General features: G+C 52.5%; 1 protein-coding gene across 1 annotated transcript in view; it reads right to left on the bottom strand.

Moving 5' to 3' along the window:
• The window catches only part of COL27A1 (collagen, type XXVII, alpha 1), a 96,050-nt gene that overhangs the window by 58,871 nt on the left and 18,969 nt on the right, over positions 1-18,210 (bottom strand). The gene's annotated exons all lie outside the window — the stretch shown is intronic.

Genomic DNA, 18,210 nt, shown 5'->3' with positions numbered 1-18,210 from the left:
TCTTCCTTGTTGAAGTTTGCCCAATTTCAATAAAGAATCAAAGGAGCATGATGAAGTGACTGTGTCCCTCACCAAGGCAGGTGCCCTGACCTCCCCTCTGCCCAAAACAGAGCAGCCCCACACAACCCCCCTTTCTCAGAGGGGGAAGGTCCCACTTCCATAACTGTGCTGTCAACACCAAGATGGTTTGGACTGGGTGAGAATCCCTGGTCTGGGCTACTTGGCAGCAGCATCAATTCAGTCTCATGAGGAGCTTTTAACTCTCCTGAAGAACAGAGAGATTCCCTTTCCCAGCTCAGCCTTTGACCAAAGACTCCTCCAACTACAGAAACACCTCAACAAAGACATGGGTTCAAACCCAGGAGGTTTCTTGTTCCTCTCCACTGCAGACACCTGGCTCTACCCAACTGAGACACCTACAAGCAGGTCCCTCCTTTCTTGTCATCCCCAGATGCTGCAGGTGACAGGGTTATTGCCACACTGCCCAGCAAGGGTTGGGGATGGGGGATAGACCCAGGACAGCCCTCCATGAGCCCAGCCTTGCAGGAGGGGTCTGGATCACTCTGGGCACACAGCCCCTTTGTTGGGAGGGTCTGGAAAATCCCACTTGATGATTTGTCAGTGGGAATTCTGCCAGCACTGGCTGCACTAGCATCTGCTGTCACCTGGGAGGGATCCAGCCTCTGCCCTCCCTCCAATTGCCACTGTTGATGAAGTGGGAGGTTTATTGGAGGGCAGATGAACAGCCTGGGTCCTGCTGCAGCCTGACAGGAGATGGACACACCATCAAGCTCTGCTGCTCTGGAAAATAACAAGTGAATTGAGCAGAAGGCTTCTTTGATCCAGTGCAGACACCAAGGCCTTGCCACAACCTCCTCAGAAGTCTCTGCAAGGGAAGAGCCCTGTGCTGAGATGGAGAGGAGGGAACAGGGTCCTGCAGGAGATGTGGCCATTTGTGGGGACTTTGGGCTTCACCAGGTTCTTCCCCAGATCCCCACGTGGTCACAGCACGAGCACATTCCCAGGCACCATGAATGTGCAAAAAGCCTTTGGCACCAGGAACGTGGCTAAAAGAGGCACCAAGGCAGAGAGGGTGCAGGGCTGAGCAACCTTCACCCCCACTATGGTCCTGCCTTCCCCCCTGGAAACAGTGCTGCCCAGGACCTCAGAAGCAGGGGTCCCAGCCCAGCTGTGTTTGCTTTGGACTCCAGACTTGGGTCCTTCTCTGCCCACCTACAGAAATCCAGCCCAGCCTGCCCCTGGGGCACAGCCAACCTGCCAGACCAACATCTTCCCTGTTCAACCTCAAGCCAAAAGCCTGCAGAATGGCTGTTTCTCTGCTGGAAAGGAGATCCCTGGAGTTCAAAAGCTGCTGCCAAACCCAGCTTGCCTCCAGGCTCCTGAAGTGGCACAGGAATCTTCTCAAAGCAGTCCTGTTCCAGGAGGCTTGTGCACGGGCCAACCTCAACAAGGACAAGAACCAGCCAAGCAGAGCCAGAGCCAAGGACCTGGCAGCCCCAGCTGAAGTCAAACCCTGCCCAGCTGAAGTTAAACTCCCCCCCCAGCTGTCATCAGGGTGCCAAGCATGTCTGAGAAGAAATGCTCCTTCCCAGGGTGGGGAGCACACCCAGTGCAATGGGGAACAGCCAGAAAAAGCTGCTGGAGAGGTTGAATCCCACCCCATGAACCCACTGCAGTGCATGGTGTCATGTCAGAAGGTTTCTGCTTTGAAGGTCTCCTAGACCATAGCAAGAGAAACAGCCTGGCTGTGTTTTGGTGCAGATGTCCCAGCAATCCTAAGCTCAGGCTGGAGGAGAAAACCAGCAGAGCCTTGCAAAGCCCAGCAAGAGAAGAGGCATTTTTTGCTTATCATTGGTGTACCCTGGGCCATCATGACCTCCTCTGCCTTCAGCTGTGCACAGGAGTGCACCTTAAGGGATGGTCAGTTAAAAAAATAGGACTACTTGTTTATTCCATTTGTAAACAAAATTGAACAGTAAATAAATCCCTCATCCCTTTTTCAGGATGAAGTCGTTACAAAAACACATGGAAAGAGGGATGAAAGACTTTGCCTTGTGGCTCTGAGATGTTATAAACAAACTCCAGCTCAAATATTAGGCACAAAAAAAGCACCAGCATCCTGAGGATGAAGGAGAAATGGGGGCAGAGGGGTCTGCACGTGCCCCCATCCTCTTTGGTGTTGGGGACCTTGACAAGGTACCCACATTAGACCATAAGCTCCATCATTTCCATACAGGGTTTTCCCACCCTCATGGGTCTTTTGACCCCACACGGAGTTAAAATTCCCAAGGAACAAGAGAAGAAACAAGAAACATGGACAACATGGACAATGTCAGGACTCAGAGGAGCACCCCAAAGGTAAATCCACCCTTTGAGGAGGAGGTGAGGCTGACAGGGAACCTTGCAGAGAGGGGTTGTGGTTGCAATTCAAGGCCTCTTGCATGAGCCAGTGCTGGGGAAAGGGAAGGGGACATGGAGCACCAAGGGCCAGCTGCTCCCAAGGATTGGCAAGCTGAGGGAGCAAAGAGAGGGCAGTTCCTTGCTAACAGGCACAGTTCTGAGGGTGGGGAACACCCCAGGGGTCCCACCAGGAGCCAAGCTACATCCAGCACAGGTCCACAGTCCATCCAGGAGCCAAAGGCAGAAGCAGGGCTGGAGACAAGCACCCTACATCATGGCTCTGGGAAGGCTGAGGGCACCAGGCTGAGCTTAAATGGGCCTCCTGGGACCAGGGTGTGGGTGGAGGCTCCAGGTGGGGCTCATCAGGACCATTAAAGCCCATTAGTGCTCTCAGGGACCAGCTGGGGTTCAGTAGTGGTCCTCAGCCACCCCACCCCTGGGGCTGCATCCCAGAGGAATGTCTTCCCTGGGGAAGCACCCCAAGTTGCAGACATAAAGAAGTGACCATCTGTGCTTTCCTCTGGCTCATGGGCACATCCTCAGCTTTATGTTCTCCCCAGAGGAGGGAAAGGAGAGGGAGCTGAATTCTACCAAACAACAGAAAACCTAATTGGAGAGCTCCTAACAGGGTCTGTCAGGCTGAGTCACCTTCCCTGGACATGGCACCACTGGTTGGGACCTGAAATAACTGGGCTGGACAAGCCCTGGGGACAAACCCAGAGGACTAACCTGGTACTTCCTGCCAGAGTCTGCTCATGACCACAGGCCATGCACTTGGAGCTCTGCATTAGAGACCCTTGCACATCACAGCTGGAGTTTAATGCTCCCTGCATTCAGTGATGGAAAAAGGGGACTTTACAGTGGGACAAGGGTTTCCTGGCACCTCACATCACTGACACCACCACGTTAGCATGGCCAGGAGTCAGAGCCAAGCATTCCAGACAAGACAGCCCTCCCAGAACACTGATGCTTCTCCACTCCCCTGCTGCCATCTCACAGCTCTTCCACCCTTTGCCTCTTGGGAGACATTCTTGGGCTGGAAGGTTGACCCTGACCTTTTCTGGAGCAAGGGGCTGCAAGATAACAGCTTCATAGTTGGACTGGTCTGATGACTCTTCACGTTGGGTGAACAAGGTGAAGGACACCTCGTTAGAGTTGTGTTTGCAGGACATCAACCCTCCCTCAGCTCTTCCTGCTTCTTTCTATCTTGGAATTGCTTGTACTGTAAATAATATCCACAGCAGCCATCCATGTCACCTCCTGTACCACCACCATCTCCCACTGTCCCCATTTCCCTTGCCACCCAATCATTTCCTTGGAAGGGCAACACCACCAACCACACGAGATGAGGTTTAAACTCACAGGGACAGACCCACAATCAGGTGGTTATGCAAGAGGATTTCCACCCCAGCCTCCCTGCTCTGGAGAGCAGAGATAATTTGGTTTTGACCCCGTGGCTACAAGCTGAAGAGGACAAAGCCAAAGCAGGAAGAAAAAAGCAAAAGCCCATTAGTGGAGGAGTGAATGGAACCACCACCCACCCACAGAGAGGACAGAGAATCTCAGGGAAGCAAAACCTTTTCAGAAGAAAAGAGCTAGAAGGACACATTGTTTAGCCAGGAAAAGTCAGAGCCCAGGTTTCTTTTCAAGCTCATCCTGCAGATCTGCAGGCTCCTTTGTGTGGGCCCAGCACGGGGGCTCTGCCAGGACAGGGCTTCTGGGGACAAAGCCTGGGGAGGAGAAAGGGCTGCTGGAAGCTGAGGATGACCCCGAGTAAGGATACACTGGCTCCAAGATAAAGTAGGGCAAGGGACAGGAAAAGAGGCTGCAAAAGAGCTTCTGGGAGCAAAGGGAGCAGGAAAGCAAAGAGTCCAAATCAGCTAAACAGGGATGATGAAACCAGAGTGGCTGCAGGAGCAGGGAAGTGGCCTTGGTGGGCATTTCATCCTCACTGGTCTTTCTGCAGATCCCAACTGCCCAAGCCATGAGGCAGCCTGAGAATGGGCAGGGAAAGGCTTTGAAAACAGGGAGCAAATCAGTATCCTGAAGGTTGAGGAACCAGAGCCTGCAGACCATTGTGAAGGAGAAGCTGGGAAGGCCTGGGAAGAAAGTTCCCAACAGCCAACTGGTCTGCAGGACTTGGTGGCCTCACTTGGGTTTGTTTGGTTTGACTTCTTTTAATAAAAAAAAAAACAAACTAAAAAGAAGCCACTTCTAACCTTCCCAAGACAGGTCCTGAGAGATCCCACAGAGCTCCTCAACAACCTCCTTCCTGAAAAACCAGGAGAGTTGACCTCAACCCAAAGCTCCTGGTCTCTAGGAAAAAGCTCTGGGGTCCCACACTTTGCCCACCCCTCACCCCCAGCCACACACCTCCTGGTCTATCTCCAATCCCTTGTTCTTCCATGTGTCCTCCCCAGTTCCTCCTCTCCCTACTCTGCATGCACCTCCTGTCCCCTCCAAGAACAGACAACAAACACTATGGGGCTCAAACTCAGGTTTTACTCAGGCCAAACACTCTGGAACTGGTGTTTTGTCTGTATTCAGGGCTTAATAGATTTAGCTGGAGGGATATTTTAAATGGATTTCATTTAAACCTGTGCAAATCCCCACACAGCCACTCTTCAATCTGTTCAAGTCTGCCTCACAGCAATTAAACTTAATTACTGAATTACAGTGAATCAGCATAAACCAGATTTTAATTGGTCTACAATGAGGTCTACACAGAGGATTCTGCAGGATTAATTTTTAAAACAACTAAAAAACTTACTAGGGAAACATCTGTGACACTGAGTGGGGACAAATCCCCAAAACATTGGCCCTCCCTGTCATTATTAAAGAAGCTTCTTTTCATTGCTCCATTGTCAAAGCAAATTAATAGCAAATTCTACAAACTATCACACTCTGGGGGCTTGTTGCCAGCTTTCCAAGGGCCTCCCTCTCAGTTGTTCTGGTTTATAGGGTTAGATGGTACACAGGTAAATACACACAAAACCACTGGACAGAAGTGCTGAAGGGGTGATGGAGAAAACCTCCCCTGGGTGGAAGGAGCAAGGGGGCAGCCCCTGCACAGCCAGGGTTTGTAGCCTGGCTTCTCAGCATCCTCTCCTGCAGGTGGAGGGCACACACACCTTGCTGGGCACGGACACACACACCCCACCAAGCTCCCACTTAACTGGAGTTAAAACCATAGAATCATGAAATAAGTTTGGTTGGATAAGACATCTAAGATCATCAGGTCCAACTGTTCCCCCAGCCCTACCCATTCCCCACTGCCCCATGTCCCTCAGCACCATCTCCAGGGCTTGGAAACCCCTCCAGGGATGGGGACTCCACCTGGGCAGCCTGGGCAGGGCCTGACAGCCCTTTTGGGGAAGGAATTGTGCCCAAGATCCAACCTAAACCTCCCCTGGCACAACTTGAGGCCATTTCCTCTTGTCCCATCACTTGTTCCTTGGGAGAAGAGACCAACCCCGCTCTATCCAACCTCCTCTCAGCAGCTGCAGAGCCAGCAGGTCTCCCCTCAGCTCCTTGTCTCCAGGCTGGACACCCCCAGCTCCCTCAGCTGCTCCTGCTCACACTTGTGCCCCAGCCCCTTCCTTGCCCTTCCCTGGACACACTCCAGCAAACCCGACAGACTTCAAGGTCAGGACTACCAGGAAGTCTCTCCAGCCCCCATCCCTGGCTCCAGCCAGGAGAGGAGAGGAAAAGAGCAGGAACAGACCTTGCTTTCTCTCCCTTTTGATGTTTCCTGATTTTTTTTGGTGAAGCTTTAACCCCCAAGGCAGAATGGGATGCATCTTTAAAATCCCAGCACCAGGCTGGGGGGGTAGGGAAGGAAGGGGCAGCACAGCAGCACCCAGGCAGCCCCTTGGCTGGCTTGGGAAAGGAAAGGGGTGGAAGGATTTGATTTAGCTCCAAACTCCCCTTTCTGCACCAAATGACAAGAGGAGGATCAGCTAAATACACACCAGAAGGTACCAAAGTGAAACAAAGAGGTAGAGGCAGAAAGATTTCTTACAAAAGGAAACACCATGTCAGAGGTTTGGAATGAAGCAGCAGTTTGATGGGAAATAATCTGCTTTTGAAATACCTCGGTCCCTTTCTTCCCCATTACAGGCTGAGCTGCACAAATGTTTCTCCAGCTTAATCTCCCTCCCATTGTCTTACAGGAGCTATTTTAAAGTCTGGCAGAGGTTCAGCCCCAGCTATTATTTCAACCACGTTGAAAGTGTCTGGAGTAACAAGGGAAATGGTGGGGTTAGCATTATCTCCTGCTGCAGACACAGACATCTGGGAGAGATTACAGGCTGAGAAAATAAAAATATGTCCAGGGAGCCCTACCTGGGAATTCCTCTCATTTCTGCAAATAAATGCTTGGTGCACCCCAACACCAAACCCTCCCACCAAACTCCCCTGCTCCTGCTCCTCCCATTAGCAATGAACTGGTTCATTTGGTTTAATGATGTTAAACTGTACTTGTATAATCGTCCAAGGCTGAAAAACTGAAGCTTAAACCTGATGTCAGTGGAGATGTGCAAGGCAAGGCAGATCTAAGGGGATACACCCAGGTGTTAGTCACTGGTGAAAGGCAACCAGGAGGAGTCTCATCAAGTGCCAGCAGCATCTGTCACCCCGCCAAGAAGCACATGTTGGCTCAGGATCCCTGCTGCTCTTGCTTTCCAAGTTATAATCAAAGTATCAAAACCCCTTGGGGAAAGCAGCAGCAGTGAAGCACTGAAAGGTCCTTTGTGTTTTCTGACCCCGGGGACCTGATGTTCAAACCCCAGAGCTGCCCCAGTGGGTGGGACAGCAGCACCTGGGAGCAGGGACTGCATTTTTGGGCACAACCACCCCAGGCAACACTACAGGCTTGGGGAAGAGTGGCTAGAAAGCAGAAAAGGACCTGGGGATGCTGGTCAACACCCTGCTGGATATGAGCCAGGGGTTTGCCCAGGTGGCCAAGAAGGCCAAGAGCATCTTGGCTTGTATCAGGAATAGCGTGGCCAGCAAGTAAAGGGAGGGGAACATGCCCACTGATGGGGCTGCACCTTGAGTGCTGGGTTCAGTTCTGGGCCCCTCACTGCAGGAAGGACACTGAGCTGCTTGAGTGAGTTCAGAGAAGGGCAACCAAGCTGGAGCAAGGGCTGGAGAACAAGTCCTGCAAGGAGAGGATGAGGTTGTGGTGGTGGTGGTTGGATGCAGTGAGCTTAGAGGTCTTTCCAACCTGTGATTCTGTGGGTTTGGGCAGTGGTCACAGCTGGAGGGAGCAGCAGCAGGTCTGCCCATCTTGTGTAAAAAGGAGCCTGAGTTTAACTGAGCCCTGGGGGCCAATGGGCATCCACACCCCAGCCCTGTGGGAGCAGGGCTTGTGCCCAGTGCCCACATGTCACCCAGATCCCCAGGAAAAGTGACAACTGACCACAACACATCCAAAGAGATGCTGCTTCACAGCCTGCTCTGCTCCAGCCAATCTCCTGAGGCTCAGCCCTGATGATTCAGTGTGTTACTCAGGTTTTCTTCTCCATTTGCACACGATCATGGGGAAATTGATTTTCCTTTAATGCAGGTGCAGAAATGAAGCACAGCAGAAGTTGGGAGGCACCGTGAGGCCACACGTGTTGAGATACCTCGGGTGTGCATGTGCCCATCCCAGCCAAAGGGAAGGACCAGGGAATTGTGCCAGCTTGCCCTGGGACCTCTTGCCTGTGCCCACCCTCCCTGCTCCCCTGAGGCTTCATGTGCCAAGCAGGGATCTCTGACACCTCAGCTAAAACAAGAAATGCTACAGTTTTTACCCCAGCAGTCCCACAACCCACTGACCAAACTGACTGCTATTTTTGTCATTGCAGACAAAAAAAATGAGAGTGACTTCTCCCTCACCTGGCTGATTTTCCCCTCCCAAACTCTGCTGCTGGCAGACCCAGGGGTCAGGAAGCTTTGGCAGAACTAGAGAGGTGTAGGCAGGACAACCTTCACACCAGCAGAGAGGTCCAGAAAGCAAAGCTCCCCTGTCCCTGTGCTGGCCAGGACCTGGCAGAGCTGCCTGCTCTGCTCCTCACATCAAGCCCTGGCAACCACAGCCCTCTCCCTCTGCTGCATCTCAGTGCATTCATGACAAACATGTTTTATCAGCCCCTCTGCAGTGGCCCAGCAGACTAACAGGATGGGGGAAGCTGAATTTTCCAAGCTTGATAAGCACCCATGGCTTCCCTCAGGCTCCCATGCAGCTGCAGGGGGCTGGCTGAGCTCACCCCCTCTGGCTGGCTTAGGACATCCCTTCTTATCACAGCCCTGCAAGAGGGTGGGCAAGGGGGTGGGCAAGGTCCTACCCAGGAGCTGCTGCTGTGCCCCTGGCCTGGAGCTGGGCAGGCACTGGCAGCTCTTGCTGCTGCTCCTCCAGCCCCATCGTGGGCACACACACTGAGCTGGCAAAGCCCCCCTGGTCTGTTTTAATTCACATGAATTGACACATCCCAGGGTGACAAGGGCTGCAAAAAGCAGAGACTTGGCAAGAAGCTCCTGTGAGGTGAACACAGGGCTGCAGTGCTCACAAAGGTGCCCCAGCTAGAAACCCCTCCCAGGGCAGGAGTAGGAGACCTGCTTTCACATCTAAAGCTGGGTTTCCAGCACACCAGTCTGCAGAGAAAACTTTGGAACCACCCCCCCAGAATAATCCAAACACAGGGCAAACACAACAGTTGCATCCATGAAGCTGGAGGCTCAGCAGCCCTGGCTTTGGAGAGGAGCTGGCACTCAGGGAAGACAGCTTGAGGGCAAAAGCCAAGGGACACACAGGGGACACATGGGGCCAGACAAAAAGCTGCCAGAGACATGTTCCCATGCTGTGCCAAGCCTGGCAGGCAGACAGCCAGGGCCCCAGCTTTGGCCAGGCTCCTGGGCACAGTCTGCTGCCTGCCAGGCTCCTCCAGTCCTGCCCAGCAGTGGAGGGACTGGGGATGCTTCACAGGAGCTTGTTGGAGACTCAAAATCCCGACTGCTGGCAGGGAAATGCACCTCCTGTCTGTTGTTCTCAAAAGCTTGTGGTCTGATGCAGGAGCCTCCCTATTGCACAAGTGTCTGGCAAACCTCTAACCTCTGTCCAAACCCATCAAAGCTCAGGGAATCATGGAATGACAGGATCCAAGTCTGGATTGACCTTAAAGATCATCTTATTCCAACCCCCTGCATGGGCAGGGACACCTCCCACCAGCCCAGGCTGCTCCAAGCCCCATCCAACCTGCCCTTCAACACTGCCAGGGATGGGGCAGCCACAGCTTCCCTGGGCAACCTGGGCCAGGGTCTCACCACTTTATACTACAGAATTTCTTCCAAAAGACTCACCTAGACCTGCTGTCTTCCAGTTTAAAACCATCACCACTGGTTCCTTTGCATCTCTGCAGTGTTTTGTTACACAGCACTTTGCAGGGTTCTGCTTCCCCTGCTTTGACACAAGCTGGTGTTGCAAGGGTCAGTGCTCAGGCTGGGGTTGGGAACAACGTTCTGGAGGTTGTGTCTAGCCACCTCACATTGTCTGTCCCTGGGCATCTGCAGAAATGGGGCAGGAAGGGGAGAGAAAAAGAAGCCAAAGAGCCTCAGGTACCCAGAGAAGCCCAGGCTGGGGCAGAGCAGGGCACCAGCAGCTTGGCCCAGCTTCCAACACAGCTCACAGGAATCAAGGAAAAAAATGAAGCAGGAGTGTTTCTCAGACTAACAAGCTGACATTTCACAGCCAAAAAGTACTCCAGTTTTCACCTCAGGCAAAACATGTGCACAGTTGTGATTCATTCCACACTCCCAGCTGCCAAGTTTCCTGCACAAACGATTGAATTGCTGCGGTTTCAACCTTCACTCAACTCCTGAATGCTCCAAGTTCTGTACACTTGGTGTTTCACAGAGCTACTCACCTCCCACCTCTCCCCCTTCACCTCTTTTTTTTTACACCTCAAGTACCTTTGGGTGCCCGTGAGCCTTCAGGTTCCATCACAAGCTGCTGGGTGCCACGTGTCCCTGCCTCCCCCAGCACTGGGGTCACCTCAGGGGGCCCTGGGACCCCCAAGTGTCCTCTTCTTGTAAAGTCCCATTTCACCAAAGCCTCATGGGTCAGGCTCAGCCTATAATGCTTGAACAGCAACTCAGGAAGCTCTGGGCAAATAAATATAAGTGAGGATTTCCTTCATGTGGAGAGAAGCTGTCAAACCTCAAACTGTTGCTGGAGATGCCACCAACAGGAGGGACCTTCAACCACCACATCCCAAGCTGAGCCCCAGCTCACCAAGCTGGATCATGGGCAGAGCAGTGAGTTTGGGTAAGAATGGGCACAGACACTCCCCTGGGACTGAAGAAGCTTCCTGTAACTTCACTTATGGGGGAGGTCCCAAGGCCAGCACACGGGCGTGGGTCAACCTCTCCAACAATCAGCCTTTGTACAAAAGCCCATCCCTGGATGTGGAGATCTCCACCCTTATTTTCTCCCCCAGGTTCAAAATTCTCTTGCTCCCTGTCAAAGCACTCTGCCCAAAGTTCATACCTACTCCTGGATCTTCTACATCTAAGGCAGTGCTGGAGCATCTAACCCACTAACCATCCCTCAACCCCAGCTCAAATGAAGTTTTCCTTTCTCTCCACTCCATGACCAACCTAGAGAATCCCTCAGGGAGATACACCAGGGTTTCATATGCCAAAGAATCCACAGGGAAAAAAAAAATCTTCTCCCACCAAACTACCAGTTCTCAAGCCTTCATTATTAATGACAAGGAGGGCTGAAAAAGGCAGGAGGTCACAGACACCCCCCCTTGCATGGCCAGGAGTTGGGGAAGAGCCCCAGACACAGAGTTGACAAAGTCTTGTTTTAACAGCAGGGATGTATCTGCCTTGCAAGGAATTAAAATTATCTGCTCTTCATCCCTCTTGCTGCCTCTGAGTGGGGGGAAAACACATTTGTGTGAGATGCAACCCTTCTGGGAGCAGAGGATGCTGAGAAAATGGGCTGTGGGGTGGGGGAGGTCTCAGGGTGAACCGAAACTTCGGGAGAGAAATGGGTGTCAAACAGAAAACTGTCCTGGTGTTTGGAAAAGGGACTGGAAAAAAAAAAAGGAAAGAAGGCAAATGAGTCATTTTGAATCAGGCTAGAAATGCAGAGTTTCATCTTTGTGGGTGAGTTGCCTCTTTCTTATTTTCTTTTACTCAGTGCAGGTGAAGCTTCAGGTAACTGACACAGACACAGCTGCTCTGGGACTGAGGGGGAAACCTTCTTAAAACCCTGAGATGCCAGGACTTTGCCAAAACCCAAGCCAAACACCTACAGAGCCCCCAAACACAGGAAACCCAACTAGTGGAATGCTTTTCAATTTCACTCCCACTTCCCAATTTCAAATTATTCACCTGATCAGATCCAGTTTCTCAAGCCCAGTTCCATCCACCCCTCAGGCTCCACTAAGTCCATCCAGGTCCATCCTAGCAGACCCCAGAGCCCAACATCCCTCCACTTCACTGCTTGCCAACCTGAAGAACATCCCCCAGGGTATTTTTACCCTCTGTTGATGTATCTTCTGTTCCAGTGCCTCAGCCTGGTAACCTCTGTGGCAAATTCTTGGCCACCTCCAATCCACCTCCAATTCAACCCACTTGGGAGTGGTCAAGAGAACCACCCAAATGACCATCTTCATAGACACCCACTTCTAGTGTTAGAAGACACTAGAACTCCTCTAGCATGAGGTTTACCAGTAACACACACTGGTATCTCTCCAGCTTCACTGGAGGGAGTGACACTCCTGCCCTCTTACCACTGCAGTGATGAAAAAGGAGCAGAAAAGCCAGACCCATGAGCTCACGTCCCAGACTGAGTAAGAAGGGTTTGCTAAACCAAAACAACATATCACATGCTGCTCCAAACCCCCCAGGAAATGACATTTTTTCAGCCATATCCAATATCACAATGGGAGAAATCCTGCTGGTGGGAGGTTTCAAGGTTTCTTTTTCCAATATGTGGAAATATTCCAGCCTGTGAGAAGCAATTCCTGCCACCTGCTCCTGCCAGCAAGTGAGACAGCAGCAACCAATGGCAGATGAAGGGGCTGGATATGGTTCCTGGAAATGACCTTCCAAAGGCTCTGGGCTTCCCAAGCTGAGGAAGGGATGGTCATCTTCAGCAGCTCAGAGCCAGCAGCAGCAAAGCTCAAGGTCTCAGGCAATATGGACCAGCCTCTGTGGGTAAACTGGGAGCAGGGTGAGGAAGGTGAGCAGGGAGGGAAAGGGTTTGTTGCTGGAACAGGGCTGATCGGGGCAGCTCATCTACACTGGGACATCTATCAAGGCACCATGTGGAGGAGCTGGGATGGCAGGACACCTGCACAGCACCCCTGTGGGGTGCCAGGGAGGGTCAGTGTTAACATCCAGCACCCACAGTTGACTCGAGAAAGGCAACCCTTGGCTCCACCACTGGCTCTCCCCAGGCATGTGCAGAAGCAGCCCAGACCTCCCCAGGACAGACACCCACCACAGGCACAAGCAGCCAAAGCACCTGACAACACTGCCTTTGCAGCCAGAACAGCCCAAGGGAGGTGGGGATCCCACCAAGGCTTCAATCTTGCACAAAAACCTTCTCCCCATCCCATTTCTAAGCTCCTTCATCATGGACAACCAAAGCAAAGCTCTGCTCCTCCCCAAAATATCCCCAACAAGGAGCAACTCCACAGAAGAACAACAGATCCTCCTGGAGGCTGGTGTGCTGCAGACACCATGGGATGGTTGCTCCCACTCCCCACACCTCTAATTCCTAAGGGCAGAGAACATGATGCTCCTGCCCAACTCCAGTAGTACCTGCTGGATTTACCCCCCAAGCCACGTGCAGGTGGCCAAGGGCACAACCCTCCCAGGGCTCCTCCAAACTAACTGGGGGACAAATTGGGTTGGAGTCATCAGATTCAGTGATGTCCTGGAGGCCAGGACACTGCCTTGAGGAGAGGGACAAAGTCAGATACCTCTTCTCCCCAAAATATTTGATTTCTCCATTTCAAGAGCCTGCCCTCCAGTCCTCACTGTACCTGGTGGGTACAGCCATGACCACCATCAGAACCACCAGGAGCTGGGCTGTCAGAAGAGCAGGGACCAGCCAGTGTTGGGCAGCTCTGCCCCTCCTGGAGAGGGAGCCATGGGAAGGTGATTTTCTACAGAAAAACCAAAGAGGAAGAGCAGGGGGAAGGAGACACAACTGCCCAGCCTGGCCAAAGTCTGGGGAGCCCCACACCATGGGCAGCAAGTTGTCCAAGGAGCTCTAGAGAAACCCTGGCTGGGGCTCGAGGGTCCTTGAGAGCTACAGGTGAAGCTTTGCTCTGCTCAGCTGCAGAAGGTAACAAAGCCAGGGTATCACTTCCAAGCCAACAGCAACCACCCCCCGGAGGTGTCACCAGGTGCTGAGCAAGCAGCTCTTCTGCTGCCTTTGGGGTGGCATCTGGTGATGTTTCATGTTTCAAAAAACACAAACTACTCTCCTACACATTTTCAGGTTTGAGATGAGAAGGAAAATTCACTTATGTACTCGAGCAGAGCAGCACAGATCCCTTGATGCTGTGGGAAACCTTGCTGCTCATCCCTTCTGCCTGGCAGCCACCTCTCCTGGACAGGCAGCAGTGATGGACCAAGAAGACCTCACTAAGAGGGGTCTTCAGGCTGCTTGAGCTGCATTCACCCCTGCTCCCTGCAGTCCTGGTTGTGCACTGGTGTTAAGAAAGAAGGCAAAAAATTAAAAAAGAAACACAAAAGGGAGATTAATAAGAGTGGCTTCTGGTTGGCTCAAGCTCTCTCCAAGCAGGGAGGAGGAGGTGGGGCTGGTCCTGCACATCACCCAGGCTCTGGCTGCTTTATCAGCTCATTTATCTCAGTTACTTCCAGCCCTATTCTGTTTCCAATCAGCATCCCCCTACCCCCTCGACCCCAGCCCTGTGGGGATTCCAGTAAAAGCCTGAAAGGAAGATAAAAATGAAACAAAAACACATTTGGGGAGATGAAAGCAGGGGAAAGGCAGCTGTGAGCTGTGAGAAGGAGCAGGGGTCGTTTTCTTGCATCTCTCTGGGTGGAGAAAGCCTGGGGGAAGCTGAGCCTGGGATGGGGCTCCTCATGGTAGGACCAGGCAGGCAGGCACCTGGGTGCTGCAGCCAGGTCTGAGCAAAGGAGGATGAGTTACCCTCAGGCCTGGGGGAGGTGTGGGTGCTGCTGTCCCAGAGCAGCACACACCAACAACCCAGAGCTCCTGCTGCACCAGCCAGGAGCCACAGCCCTTCAGGAGGGACCAGGGAGCAGCCTCTGGCCTTTAGGGTTCACAAGTCAGGAGCAAATCATAGAACCACAGGATGGTTTGGGTTGGAAGTGACCATAAGATCATCTAGCTCTGCCTGCCCTGCATGGGCAGGGACACCTCCCACCAGCCCAGGCTGCTCCAAGCCCCATCCAACCTGCCCTTCAACACTGCCAGGGATGGGGCAGCCACAGCTTCCCTGGGCAACCTGGGCCAGGCTCTCACCACCCTCACACCAAAGAATTTCTTCCTCATGTCTCACCTCAGTCTCCCCTCTTCCACTTTTAATCCATCCTCGTCATCCCATCCCTCCCTGCCCTTGTCCCAAGTCCCTCCCCAGCTTTCCTGGAGCCCCTTCAGGCACTGGAAGCTGCTCTAAGGTCTCCCTGGAGCCTTCTCTTCTCCAGGCTGAACACCCCAACTCTCCCAGCCTGGCTCCAGAGCAGAGCTGCTCCAGCCCTCAGATCATCTCCATGCCCTCCTCTGGACTCTCTCCAGGAGCTCCATGTCCTTCTTGTGTTGGGGACCCCAGAACCAGACCCAGCCCTGCAGGGTGGGGGGGGTGTCTCACCAGAGCAGAATAGACATATAACAAGAACCAGCTGGTTCCTTCTTGAAAATGGCCCCTATAAAGAGCTTCCATTGAGCTCCCAGCCAGGAACACACAGGCTCCAAGAGGAAACCTGGCTCACTCTTCACAGACTGGAGTCACTCTGGATCACTCCTTGTCCTGTGCCCATCAAACGCTCCATCACTCCCAACGCAGCCACCAAACCCTTTCTCTGGAGGAAGACTTTCCTGAGCAACATGGAAGGAGAACAGATGCTCAGGCTACCCCACCTTCCCAGGGGTCACTTTTTGAGGCAGGGTGTCCCCACCACCAGCTGCCACACCAGGAGCAGGCACCACCCCAAGGCTTCAGAGCAAACACATCCCAAAGGGGTGATCAGGGAAAGGGAACCAAGGCCCAGCCCATGTCACATCCCTGCAGCTCCACCAGCCCCACCAGCAGCCAGGCAGCACTGCCAGATGCTCCACATTTTGGGAGGAGAAGTTCAGAGGTCAAGGTCACAAGCAATGCCTGAGTCTGTTCTTTGTGGAGGGGCCGTGCAGGGGGAGAAGCAGCTGGGGGGAAATACCAGCCTGTGCAAGGGAAAAACCAACCAGGGTGGGATTCATGGTCACGTTTGCACATGTTTGGCTCAGGAAAGGCAGGAAGCAGCAAAGTCCCTCAGCTGGAATAAAGGACTGGGGAGGAGACAGAGCAGCTCAAGATGCTAAGGCAGCTGGGACAGCCTGGGATGCTCCTTCCTGCATCACCTTTGTGCCTCTGAGAGCTGCAACCCCCTGGTTTAGGATCAGCCTCCAGCTGTCCGTGATCCCCCTCTCCTCCTCCCTCCTTTGTGGGAATGAAATGCTGCATTGGGAGTTGCAATTCCCACATCAACTGGGCTTGGAGCTCCCTCTGTCCCCTGGGACCCCCTGGAGTCTGTCAGCCCTGTCTCCCTTCCCTTGCCCCTTCAATATCAGTTGGTGCCTTGGACTTCAGAAGAGAAAGCTGCAGTTGCTGACGTTGCCCCAGACACTTATTTCCAAAGCTCAAGACCCAGTTTAAACTAAACCAGATGGGACAGAGCAGAAACAAGAGCCTAGACACAAAGGAACAGTTCTGGAAATGCCACTCCTGCCTGTGCAGGGAAATGGTCACTCAGCAGTGGTCACTTCTACGTGGCCCTTTCAGTGGCCTGGATCTAGATGGACCTGCTTCAAGCAGGGCTGCACTTTATCATCTCCAGAATTCCCTTCCAACCTGATTTACCATCTCCCACTCCTGGATGCAGGTGACACCCCCCCCCTCTATTGCTGCACGTGATGTTAAACAGACCCAAAGTATTTTAGCAGCCGTACAACTTGATTTCTCACCAGCCTGGCTCTTCCAAAGAGCAGTGACCAGCTGCCCCAGTAACACCAGTAGTGCTTCTGGGGCACAGTCACACCTTGCCCACCTAGAACCATGACTGCCTCATATATTTGAGACAGAAAAATACAAAATCTCTATCAATAAACCCCAAGAACCAAAGATATGACTTCTAAGCCCGGCCCTTTAAAGCCAGCATGCCTGGAGTGAGGCACAGAACTTTGGCTGCTTTCATTTAATTTTGGGTCACTTTTACTCAATCAACATCCATCAAAAGGTACAGGATCCCTGAGCATGGGATCTGCTCCTATTTGTTGCCTTTTCAAGCCAGAAAAAAACCCACCACTGTGATCTGGTGTTCTACAAAGAACATGCCACAGGAGATCTCCAGCTTGATTCCTACTTAAGGACCAACAGCTGTGGCTGAAATTGGAAAAAAAACCCCATCTCATCTAGATTTAAAGTCCTCCCAGCAACCAAAACTCTACCCCAGCCCAACCCTGACACAGACCAGCAGCAAATGAAATAATATATACAGTCAACATCTGGGTTGTTACAGCTGACGTGGGAGGTTACAATTAAAACCAGCAGAGCTGTGGAAGGAAAATTAACAGCACTTTTACAGCAGAAGGTCTAGGATTCCCAAAAGTCCACTCATTTGGAGAGGAAAACCACAAGCAAGGCTCTATAAAATGAATCCCTTAATAAGAGCTCAGCAAACTGCCCACCCTGGGCAGGAGCCTTGATCTCCTCCTTTGAAAGACCCACCAGAAACAGGTTTTGCTCCAAGGAAGTTTAGTTTTCTAAAGACTTGCTCAGACACTCCTGTGCCTTTCTCTCCTCCCAAACCAGTGCAAAACCTCACAGTTATCAGCAGACAACAGGAACAAATTGTGCAGTTGTTCTTTTGGCTCAGGGCTTGGTTGCCCAGGTTTGCTCTGAGGCCTCAAGGCAGAAACCCCAGCTTTGTGAAATGAAAAGAAACCCACAGCCAGGAATGAAGGTCCCTACCCCAACCACCTCGCCCTGGAAGAAAGACAGACCCTGCAATCAGCTGATTGTCCCTGAATTCCTGCAACCCCCTCTGACAGCCACTCCACACAGCAGGGACATGCCAGCTGGATTCAAACCTCACCCAGGGAACCCAGAAGGAAAACATCACAGTGGCACCCAGGAGCTGGCTGGGCAGAGACACTTTCCAAGTGACAGAGGAGAACAAGGCCACCCAGCTACAAAACCTCTTTAAGTCACTCAAGGTCTCCATACAGAGTCTGCAGCCACTGGTTTTCTCTCTTTCTCCCTCTTTCTTTGCAGCTCATTTTAAATTCTACACCTCATGTCCTCTAGGCACTGGCCAGGGTGAGGAAGACAGCTTAGCACAAGGGGGACCAGCTCCTCCATCTCCTCACCCTTCTCCATCTCCCTCCTCACCCTTCTCCATCTCCTCTCTCCCTTCTCCTCTCCCTTCTCCTCTCCATCTCCTCTCCCTTCTCCTCTCCATCTCCTCTCCCTTCTCCTCTCCATCTCCTCTCCCTTCTCCTCTCCATCTCCTCTCCCTTCTCCTCTCCATCTCCTC

Source organism: Chaetura pelagica, unplaced genomic scaffold, assembly GCF_000747805.2.
Source record: "Chaetura pelagica isolate M959 unplaced genomic scaffold, ChaPel_1.0 scaffold132, whole genome shotgun sequence".
Taxonomy (NCBI): Eukaryota; Metazoa; Chordata; class Aves; order Apodiformes; family Apodidae; genus Chaetura; species Chaetura pelagica.
This window is presented reverse-complemented; position numbering and strand designations above follow the sequence as displayed.